The sequence below is a fragment of the Podarcis tiliguerta genome, assembly GCF_965153285.1.
Source record: "Podarcis tiliguerta genome assembly, chromosome: 7".
Classification (NCBI taxonomy): Eukaryota; Metazoa; Chordata; class Lepidosauria; order Squamata; family Lacertidae; genus Podarcis; species Podarcis tiliguerta.
The window spans coordinates 13,741,742-13,753,855 of record NC_139540.1 but is presented as its reverse complement, the minus strand read 5'-3'; the positions used below and the strand labels follow the sequence as shown (position 1 = coordinate 13,753,855).

At 45.5% G+C, this 12,114-nt stretch overlaps 1 long non-coding RNA gene across 1 annotated transcript in view; it reads left to right on the top strand.

The window, feature by feature from the left end:
* The window catches only part of LOC310682246, a 244,324-nt gene that overhangs the window by 47,051 nt on the left and 185,159 nt on the right, over positions 1–12,114 (top strand). The gene's annotated exons all lie outside the window — the stretch shown is intronic.

Here is a 12,114-nt window from a genome sequence, read left to right as displayed (position 1 = left end):
ATTAACGAACGTTGTGGAGTCTGAGTGACAAGACTGGCGTGCCGCGCCATGCACCTTGACAGACCCCGGCCGCTCCCTCTCCACCAATACGGCGGCTAAAACTGGTCTTGGTAACCAATCAAAGGGACAGGGTCTGGCAGGGGCTCCGCCTCTCCTCACCCTCAACAGACCACCTTCCTGCCCTTCGTGCAAGATGTGGATGGACTACAGCTCCCATCAGCCCCGGGCTTTCGGCCACAGTGGCCGGGGCTGATGGGAGTTGGAGTCAAATTCCTTCTCTTTCTCGTGCCTCTTTTTGGATGAGTGTTCCACAGACTGCTGTTTTTTTTATAAAGCAAGGGCTCGATCCCAGAATCAGTTAGGATGAATTATGGCTGCTGAGGGTCAGCCTTCTGCAGCATGCTGGAGGAAGACGAGGGGATTGCACCTGAGCATGTCCAGAGTGGAATCCTGCCTAAAGAAATAATGATTTTCAAAAGTAGGTCACACTCCTCTAGGGTTAAGGGACAAAGATTCCAGGGAAAGTAAGTGTTGCCTCAAATGACTTTGGCCTTTATAAAGGTTAGGCAGTATCTAAGAGGTGGTTTTCCCAGCAGTGATGCATCAGCCGAAGAATGAATGCTTTTGAATTATGGTGCTGGAGGAGACTCTTGAGAGTCCCATGGACTGCAAGAAGATCAAACCTCTCCATTCTTAAGGAAATCAGCCCTGAGTGCTCACTGGAAGGACAGATCCTGAAGTTGAGGCTCCAATACTTTGGCCAGCTCATGAGAAGAGAATACTCCCTGGAAAAGACCCTGATGTTGGGAAAGATGGAGGGCACAAGGAGAAGGGGACGGCAGAGGACGAGATGGTGGGACAGTGTTCTTGAAGATACCAGCATGAGTTTGACCAAACAGCGGGAGGCAGTGGAAGACAGGAGTGCCTTTCGTGCTCTGGTCCATGGGGTCACGAAGAGTCGGACATGACTAAATGACTAAACAACAACAACAAAAGGGGTGCAGTTGCACAGCTGCAACAAAATGCATTGGCCATTCATGGAACCAGCCTATCTATTCTAAAAGGCTCAACCCTGCTTGGTGCTGAAGCTCAAGCTTACTTGGAAGCAGTACTTTCTGCATAGGGTACTGTGGCTGCTCAACAGTGTGAGGAAAGACAGGCACTTTGAAAATGCTCAGAGGCATTCTTGCAAACATCATCAACCGCTCATCGGCGCCAAGACAATTGCAAAGAGGATCCCTGGCTGAGTTCCCAGATACTAGATGCAGCCCTCACACAAATTAAGCCTCATATGCAAAACACCAATCTCCCAGAACCCTCCAGTGCTCCTGCCTCACTCAACCCACCCCATTCTCTGACTGAAACCTCCCTTGCGGCAAGCCTCAGGGAACAGCAGCTCTCTTATCAGGCCCTTCACCCAGCGGAATTATCTTCGTCAGCTGTTGTAGCTGTTACCTTTCACCAAGGTTATCGGAGAAAGCAGGAGCATGAAGGCCTATGTAACTTCAGCAGCCAATTCAACATCCTTCGGGGAGTTGTTTTGCTTACAGTTTGTTAGTCACTGTTTTGCTTCTTAATTGCTATGTATAAAGTCAATGCAAGCCTTAATAACCTTTTCAGGAGAAGCAGTAAATCACAAAATGTTGCATTATTCAGTGCTCCGGGTCAGTGTCCCAATCAGCCAGCCCTTCTTCCTTGCATTCCCCCTCCCCTCTGTTTTTTCAGGTTCCCACCACTGATACCAACAGATAACACGGTGAATTCACATTGGCGGACTTATATTTATTTGTTTAATTACAATATTTACAGGCTACCTCATCAAGAGGTTCTCAGGGCATTGCTTCCCCCATAGCTGAAGCCTTGGATTCAAACAGAAATCACACATTGCTGTTTATATCTCTTCCTTGCTTGCTACTTTGCTTCTAGCTCACATCGCTCCAACTCTTTGCTCTCAGTTCTGGCTTTGTCTTTCTAACTACCCTTGAGTTGAGGTTGGGGGGGGTGGGATTTGCCATCTAACACAGAGCCTTTTCCTTTGTTCCCTTAACAGCCCATAACCTTACCAGGAAGCTTGCCTGGCTGTTCAAAGAATTAGAAGGCTGGGGGAAGACATTCAGCCTAAAAAAAACCCCAATAATAATAATAATAATAATAATAATAATAATTTTTTATTTATACCCCGCCCTCCCCAGCCAAGGCCAGGCTCAGAGCGGCTTACAAGCAATAATAAAAACAAGATGAATGATTACAACTTAAAAACAAAAGTAAAATACAACATTAAAATAATGGAACATTAAAATATTAAAATGTAGCCTCATCGCAGGATACATAGCACTATGTATAGTGGGGGTCCTCAAACTGTGATCCATTGGTCCACAAGCTTCATTCAGATCATCTGTGAATAAGTTCAGAATAGTCAGAACATCTGTAAAAGTCCCTCCTCTTGATTGATTTTACTGACACTTGAGATCAAAGCTGTTTTTGACCAGGGGTAGATTATCCAACAGGCTAATAGGGCACTAGCATATGGCCAAGGATTTGCAGAAGATTATGTTTACAAGGCTACAGCCTTGTATCAGCAGGGGCTGATGGGAATTATAGTACAAAACATCTGGCCGACACCATGCTAGTGGAGGCCGTCCTCATTGCTGTAGATCAAACGGCTAATAAATGGACAACTACAGAAGGCCGTTCGAAAGCTGGCAACTTAATACCATGCAAATTGTCAGGATTTGTGGGCAGTCATGCAAATTACTTTCTGTTACAATTTGAGGCAATTATGCAGATGTGTATGCAAAAGCAAATTTATGTGGTTACGTACACAAAAGGAAATAAATAAGTCTCCTCTTCTAACGGAGTCATGACATTCTGCCCTGTAAGAAGACTAACCTGTTTTTAAAAGATGAAAGATAAAAGAAAGGTGTGGTGAGGTTAGACTTAAATATGTACGCTTCCCAGACTGATGGTACACGGAAATATGATTCATCAAGTACTTCTTCCCTTTGTTAAAAGGGCTATTAGGCAATTTTTAACAATTAATTGCCTGTTGCCTATAATTATTGTTTCTGCTTTTGGATCCCATTCTTGGAAGCTCTTAAATATATGAGCTTGGAAGGGTGTCCTACTCATTTCATTTCTTTATTTTGGTTTATTTATTTATTTCCTTCAACTTGTAGCCCGCTGTTCATTGTGTAATCCTCCCATGACAATCATCATTTAATGATCAACATAACTCACAACTCAGTTGCGCTTGGTGCCAGGCTTTCAGCACAAACTAAAGACTCACTTGTTCACCCAGTCTTGGGTTGCGTTGTGGTTAAATAGGTACGTTAATTCTGTTAACCATATGGTTAAATAGGTGTGTCACTCCTTTCTCAGCAACGTCTACACTGGCTTGGTCACCTCCGCAGAATGAAAGATGGCAGGATCCCAATGGATGTGCTCTATGGGGAGCTGGCTTCAGGCACCAGGCTTGTTGGCAGACCAGCTGTGTTACAAAGATGTTGTTGGGAATCTGAATACGTGTAGCTACTCACACAGAGTCAATTAAGGTTTGCCAGACAGCCAAGAGGCAATGTGAAGGAGTAACTCTGCCTGGTAATACAGAGGCATGGAGACAGCTCCATGATTGGTCAAGCTCTCTGAAGGGAATAATGATTAATGGCCTACTAACTAGTACGAATGGGACGTGGGTGGCGCTGTGGGTTAAAGCCTCAGCACCTAGGACTTGCCAATCGAAAGGTCGGCGGTTCGAATCCCTGCGGCGGGGTGCGCTCCCGTCGTTCGGTCCCAGCGCCTGCCAACCTAGCAGTTTGAAAGCACTCTCGGGTGCAAGTAGATAAATAGAGACCGCTTACCAGCGGGAAGGTAAACGGCGTTCCGTGTGCTGCGCTGGCTCGCCAGATGCAGCTTGTCATGCTGGCCACGTGACCCGGAAGTGCCTTCGGACAGCACTGGCTCCCGGCCTTTAGAGTGAGATGAGCGCACAACTCTAGAGTCTGGCAAGACTGGCCCGTACGGGCAGGGGTACCTTTACCTTTAACTAGTACGAGTGTCGGTGTAGGAGTTGGAGGTTGAGAGTTGTGAGTTGTGTATGAGAGCTAGCTAAAGATCCGTGTTCTGTTCTGTTCCTGTAAATAGTCCACTGTGTATAATAAACACCTAACTACAAGTTCCTGGTTCCTGCTTCGTCCAACCTGTCTGCAGCCAAGTTGCCTATCGCTTTCGTGAACTCTGCGTTTACTCTGCTAGGTCTGGCTAAGGTCCTGCCACTAGTCAGAAAGTTGCGAAACACCAATAGGTTTTGCCAATAGATGTCTGCAGACATGACGTGAAGGCTGGCAACATCAACTGTGCCATATGGGAATCCCTTGCAGACGACCACAGTGCCTGGAGACAGACAGTCAGGCATGCATCCATAGCAGTGACCAGAAGAGGGATGCCCGCTGGGCTGAGTGCAGAGAGAAGAAACACCTTGATGCATCTGCAGCAGCACATCTGGATGCCTTCATCTGCTCCAGCTGCAATGAACATGTGTCTCCAACATCGGTCTCTACAGCCACAGCAGGTGCTGTAATCTTCCAACAGTTTGAAATCACCCACAAAGACTCGCTCCTCCATTGTCTCCCGAGACAAACTGATGCCAAACGAAGACTGTTTACAATGGTGTGTTTTGTTGCCACAGTGGTACCTCGGGTTAAGTACTTAATTCGTTCCGGAGGTCCGTTCTTAACCTGAAACTGTTCTTAACCTGAAGCACCACTTTAGCTAATGGGCCTCCTGCTGCTACCGCCCCGCCGGAGCACGATTTCTGTTCTCATCCTGAAGCAAAGTTCTTAACCCGAGGTACTATTTCTGGGTTAGCGGAGTCTGCAACCTGAAGTGTATGTAACCTGAAGTGTATGTAACCCAAGGTACCACTGTATATTACTATGTATTTTACTCCTCTTTTAGTGACATCATACCCTGCTTTGGAACTAATGGTAGTGAACAGCAGCTTGATTTTTTAAAATAAATAAATCAGATACCATTAATCAAGGACAGTCCAAAACATCTGGAGGGCACCAGGTGAGCACGGTGCCCTCCACGGATGGGGAACTTGTGGCCTTTTCAGATGTTGTTGGACTACAGCTCCCAGCAGTCATGAACACTGGTCATGCTGAATGGGAGCTGGAGTTCAACAACCTCTGAAGGGCCATGTTCCTGCTCTAGAAGCTGTCTGCCTACACAGTAAAAAGGGTACAGCTGCCCTATCAGAGAGGTGGGATGTGTTTATTTCCCACTGATTGTCAGACAGCTTGCACAGGGCATCCATAAATGTGCTGGAATCCAGTTGTGTGTGTCAGCTATGTGCCATTCTCTAAGCATCTGGACAACCTATTTTTATACATCGCCAAATTTTATTTCATTTTATTCTGGAGCTCTTTTTCCTAGAAAGGAAGTGTCTTGGGAGAACTCAGACCATCCAGATGGCATTTTCCTGCTGCTTTTCTGGTGACCATAAGTGGTGTTACATCTTTCATTCGGCTCAGCCATCGGATGAGAAGCACTGGCTTTCGATGCTGCAAAGGCACATATTTTTTCCTTTCAGGTACAACAGCTGCAGTGAATTAATGCTGAGTTCTCAGTTACAGATGTCACGAGCGCTCTTTATTTTAAAGTGAATGCTTTGTAATTTGTTCAGCCTTCAGGGGAGAAAGGAAAAGAATGAGAGAAAAGAAAAAGTGGGCGTTGATCTGGCCCTCTGGTATTTTGAGTTCAAACAAGTTTAGGTCAGGTACTTGAATGGGGTTTTAAAACGACATTTTATCGTACGCCTCTTTAATCCATTCTTTCTACTCTGATTCTCAGTCCATGACATTGAACGTTTTGATGAGATAGATGCCTTTCAGCTTTCCAGTGTGCTCTTTTTTCTCAGAACTCTGGTTCCAGGGCGCTCCCCCTGCTGGTATTGCAAGCTGTGTACACATGACGTTAGCAATAATTCCTACCAATCCTGCAGTTTCTCAAGAAATACTGCCGTTTGATGTATCTTTCCTCAAACCAAACTTCCATTCAATTTGAAAAAGAAAGCCACGGTCATTTCGCAGTTAAGCTGAGGTGTGCACATTTGAGGCAGCCTTTGCGCATGTGCAAATGATGACACATCTGCAGGTGACAGTTTCGCAATGGAAGGTTGGGGAGGTTGCAGGGGCAAGGCAACCAAGCCAGGTAATGTACCATATTTTTCGCTCCATAAGACGCACCTGACCATAAGACGCACCTAGTTTTTAGAGGAGAAAAACAAGAAAAAAAATATTCTGAACGAAACAGTGGATGTATGATTATTGTGGTTCATGCTGTGGCCACAGACGTATGATTTGACAGTGAGTTTGGTGTAGCCCAATACAAAAATCCTGAGAATCCATGTGGAGCCGTGCTTTGTAACCATGTTTTTGCGCCATTGCGGCCCCACAAAACAGTGAATGTGTGATTTCTTTGGTGCAGGCTATAGCCATGGACATGCTGAGGATCCATGGGCTTTTACCTCCCCACTCCCAGGCAGCCTCCTTTATTGCTAGCATCCCTTATCTCCCTCCCGATCGCTTACCGATCGGCTGCTTCCTTTCAACCCCCCCTCCAGAACAGATTATGGTTGTAAGTAGAGGTTCCACTGTACAGTGTAAACTGGAATATTGCAGCCCAAGGATTGGGAACCTCAAATCAAATCAAATCAGAAACCCATATGGCTTCTGGTAGAATTGTAGAGTTGGAAGGGACTCCCAGGGTCATCTAGTCCAGCCCCCTGCAATGCAGGAATCTCAACTAAAGCATCCCTGACAGGTGGCCATCCAACTTCTGCTTAAAAACTTCCATGGAAGAAAAGTGCACAGCCTCCTGAGGGAAAATGCAGCCCTCAGGCTGTGAAAGGGCCCCCACCAAGTGTAGCCTGAGTATTTCCTACATGGAAGTGCTTTAACAACTGAATTGGCCCCATGGGAATACAGTGCAGTTGTTGGCACCCTTCTATCTCATATATATATATATATATACACACACTAGTTTTTTAACATATCATTTTCAACAGTAATTAAACATACTTTTACATCTTATTCAATTTTTTTGACTTCCATCAGTCCTGTCTGAAAATTTTCCAATCTAATCTCTTAGTATGCATTTCTTATTTTCCCCATTACATTTCAAACGCATAACCAAGTTCTCTATCTTTTTCTACTTTGTAACACCGTATATTTCTCCTTAGAAAGCTTCTTGTAGTCCTACTAGTGTAATTTGTTGATTACAGTTGCTCTTCAAATAATTCATATACTTCTTCCAATCTTCTGTAAATCTCTGGTCCCGCAGGTTTCGAATCCTTCCTGTCATTTTGTCCAATTCTGAGTAGTCCGTTAACTTCGTCTGCTATTCTTCTTTCATCGGAATTTCTTCTTGCTTCCATTTCTGGGCTAACAATACTCTTGCCGCTGTTGCTGGCACCCCTCTATCTCGAAAGACAATGGAGTGTGCCTCTGGGGGTGAAGTTCAACTCCTGGAGAATCACAGTGGCTGCTGTGGCTGGAGAGACCAGTAAGTCATAACTGCTGCCTCCTGCTTTGTTTTTGCTTCATTAGCAGCACTGACCTCTCTGGGACACAAGCCTGGACAGCGTGTATGGAGGTCCTGGACTGCCCAGATGACAAGACACACCCCCCCCAGCCTCGTTGATGTGGTCCAAAGGAAAGCAGAGCAATATATTTTCATCAGCTTGGCTGCAGGATTTGCCAGAAGGAGGTGCACAAGACGCCATCCAGCCACCTTAGGGAGAGAGAATGATCACATTGATATTAATGTGCAGAATTCAAAATTCCATCGCCCTGTTCCTGGCATGGAGACACGGTGATTGGGAAGGTTGCATCTGTTGAATTTCTGCCTGCCACACATAGCTTCTGTTAGGGTTTGTGTGGGTAAAGTAGCAAGCACTTTTCCAAGCTCACTTTAGATTGGCAGCCCACTGACACATTCATTTCAACAGGTGAAAATCCCAGCAAGGCAATTCTCCCAATCATCACTAGCAAATTACATACTGTAGATGCAAATAAAAGATCTTGGAATGATGAAGCAATGTGATTGGCGTGGAAGGAGGTAACCTGGCTGGTTTTCAAACATTTTATGAGGTTGCATAGAAGATAAGTAGGGGCTTGTTCCTTTAAAAAGTTAACTTAAAGAAGTTGATAGAAGTTAACTTAACTTAAAGAAGTTGATAGAAGTTTCATTTTCCTTCCTCTCCCCACCCCTCCACAGCAGCCATCAGTGACCCACAAAACCTCTCCAGGGACTTTTCTGAACAATGTGAGCCAGGACACAGGGAGATGCTGGAGAAGGGAGACCTAAAATCAGCCAGCCATTCAGATAGCATCTAGAAGAAATGATTTGCTTGAATTGTAAAGATCTCTAAGTAATCTTTAAAAGCATCTCATCTGCCATAGGGTTGGGGAGTGCAAGGAAATACGGTCAACACAGAAAATGCCACAGGGTGATGGATATGCTAGTGCAGCGTTGGGAATGTGTGGCTTTCCAGATACAGTTGGCCTCCAGTTCCCATCAGCCCCATCCAGCGTGGCCAGTGGTCAGGGATTATGGGAGTTGTAGTCTTAACAGCTTCCGGAGGGCAATAGGTTCCTCGTTCCTGTGCAAGTGGATGGCAAGAAGCAACACCAAGAGGGCCTTTTTGGTGGCTGCCCCCCGACACTGCAACTCCCTTCCTAGAGAAGTTAGGTTGGCTCCCTCCTTGTCCTTCTGCCAGCAGGTGAAGGAAGACATCTTGTTCCAGCGCACTTTTGGTATACTGGACCAAGGCTGTTTAGGGCTTTAAAGGTCAGCACCAACACTTTGAATTGTGCTCGGAAACGTACTGGGAGCCAATGTAGGTCTTTCAAGACCGGTGTTATATGGTCTCGGCGGCCGCTCCCAGTCACTAGTCTGGCTGCTGCGTTCTGGATTAGTTGTAGTTTCCGGGTCACCTTCAAAGGTAGCCCCATGTAGAGCGCATTGCAGTAGTCCAAGCAGGAGATAACCAGAGCATACACCACTCTGGCGAGGCAGTCCGCAGGCAGATAGGGTCTCAGCCCGCGTACCAGATGGAGCTGGTACACAGCTGCCCTGGACATGGATTTAACCTGTGCCTCCATGGACAGCTGTGAGTCCAAAATGACTCCCAGGCTGCGCACCTGGTCCTTCAGGGGCACAGTTGCACCATTCAGGTCCAGGAAATCCTCCACACCTGCCCGCCTCCTGTCCCCCAGAAACAGTACTTCTGTCTTGTCAGGATTCAATCTCAATCTGTTAGCCGCCATCCATCCTCCAACCGCCTCCAGACACTCCAGACACTATGATTGTTTGTTTCCCCCTGTGTTTTTAATTGTTCTTATTTTTATCTGTAAGCTGCCTTGGGTCCCTGTTTAATTATCTTGCTTAAAATGTGGAACTATTACGAGTAGCAGCATCATTCTTGTTTGATTCTGAATGCAGAATTTGCATTGTAATTTTCTTATCGTTTCCTTTTGGTTAGATTTTGGTTGAAATATTAAGCAGAATATACATTAATTAAATAGACAAATGTTTTTATATGAGAGCTTTCTCTTTGGCTAGTATACTGGAGGAGCACAGGGAAAGATGAAATGAAGAGTAGCTTTTTCCCTCCTTAAAAACTGTGACCCAAAGTGTCCTAGAAAGTGCAGAATATGGTTTGGAGCTGGATGTGCTTTTAAAAGTTATTCAGAGGCAATTTAAAAAAATTATATTGCCCGCCCCCACATTCCTGGTATGACTTAATTTGAGAAAGCTGATTCCATTCTTCCCTTCACCTAGAGGGCTTTATTTGCAAGCAAAGATGAAAAGAAAGAATTCCAACTGAGAACACTGCCTTTGGGTAAGTCATAAAGTATCTATGAACTTCTCTACTGATTTCATATGGAGGTCATTCTATACAGCAGCCAATAAACCAAAAAGTAATATCTGTCTTCCTCACAGAGTGTTTTCTTTTTAATGTGTTACATTTATGTCTTGCCTTCCTTCAGGCAGAAATGAACCACAGTATGCCAGTTTTATAAGGTCTGGTCCTCATGGCTTGTTTTTATACAGAAAACTCCATGCTATTGACCAGGGATGCATCCATTATGTTTTAACATAGGAATGGGTACACCAGTATATTTATTTTGTCTCAAGATAGGTAAAGCTAAAGGGACCCCTGACCAATAGGTCCAGTCGTGACCGACTCTGGGGTTGCGGCGCTCATCTCGCTTTCTTGGCTGAGGGAGCCGGCACAGCTTCCGGGTCATGTGACCAGCATGACTAAGCCACTTCTGGCAAACCAGAGCAGTGCACGGAAACACCGTTTACCTTCCCACTGAAGCGGTACCTATTTATCTACTTGCACTTTGACGTGCTTTCGAACTGGAGGTTGGCAGGAGCAGGGACTGAGCAATGGGAACTCACCCTGTCAAGGGGATTCAAACTGCCGACCTTCTGATCGGCAAGTCCTAGGCTCTGTGGTTTAACCCACAGCACCACCCGCATCCCGTTTGTCTCAAGATACACTTGGGGAAATCAATCCCTGTTTCTGCTTCCTGGTTCTTGGTTTAAAATTGGCACAGCCATCTCATGTCACAAAAATCCACTCATCTTCATACAAGTGTCTTTTCCAGCCACCGTAAGAACTGCCAAAGCTAAAGAGCCCCACATAAAACTCAAGAGAAGTGGTTTCACACTCTGCTTCTTGAACAGCTTCTGAAGTAGCAACAGTAGTCACACCCTTCTGTGCAGATTAATTTCATCCTGTGGTGATAATCATTTAGCGACAGGGCATTTACCCAAACAAACTTTTGCATAGCCATATGGGAAGCGTAGGTCGGAAGCACCATATGGATGTAACCTGGTTGTTCTTTAACACCTCGTGGAAAATCAGCAGTGCTATAAAGCAACACTCTCCTCTTCCCCCGGTCTAAAAATATGCAATCTTAACAGAAGCACAAAAATGTGGACAAGATCTACAGGGGACTGATCTAGTCTGTTCCTAACTTCCAATACAAAAGGAGTTGGCAAACTTTTGCTGCTTTTCCTGGGGTAAGGTAAAGGAAAAGGACCCCTGGACGGTGAAGTCCACTCAAAGGTGACTATGGGGTGTGGTGTTCATCTCGCTTTCAGGCCAAGGGAGCCGGCGTTTGTCCACAGACAGCTTTCTGGGTGATGTGGCTGGCATGACTAAACCGCTTCCGGTGCAATGGAACACTGTGACAGAAACCAGAGAGCACGGAAACACAGTTTACCTTCCCACCGCAGTGGTACCTATTTATCTACTTGCACTGGCGTGCTCTCGAACTGCTAGGTTGACAGAAGCTGGGACAGAGCAACAGGAGCTTATCCCATCAGGCGGATTTGAACAGCTGACCTTCCAATTAGCCAACCCAAGAGGCTCAGTGGTTTAGATCACAGCGCCACCTGCTCCTTGCGCTGAATGAGCCTGAAGCTCATTTCTTCTCCGGATAGTAATTCTATGCTTCTCCATAGCAATTATGAGCTCAGACAGTGCATTTTGGCTCTCCTGATCAAATGGCTTCACAAACACCATCTATTTGGAATGCAAATGCATTGCACCCAATCACCCATGGCATTTACTCTCAATGTAGAATCACTGTGATGTCTGAAGGAACACTGCTGATTAGCAGTTAATGTTCATTTCCTAAATATTGTTGCACGTCACCTGATTCTCTGAGTGGCGAGAGATTCTAGGGGTTCCAGGAGCTTAGCTAAGGTTTGTGTGTTTTTTGGGAAAGAGGCACAGCGGAGACTGTGGTTTCTCCATGATATTTGATTCGTTGAAGGGGTTCACAGCATTAACACCACAAAAGGGTCTTGTTTCTCCCATAGCCACAGCCTTGGATTCAAAGAGAAATCAAACACTGCTTTCAGACGTTGCTGTAAATCTCTTTCTTGCTACCTTCTAGCTCACACTGCAAAACTCTGCTCCAAGCTCTGGCTTTGACCATTGAGAAGAGTGATTTTCTTTGGTTTATGGGTTGTTGGGGTTTTTGTTTTGTTTCTTTTGTTTGGGGTTTTTTTGTTTTTTTCTTTTGTTTGTTT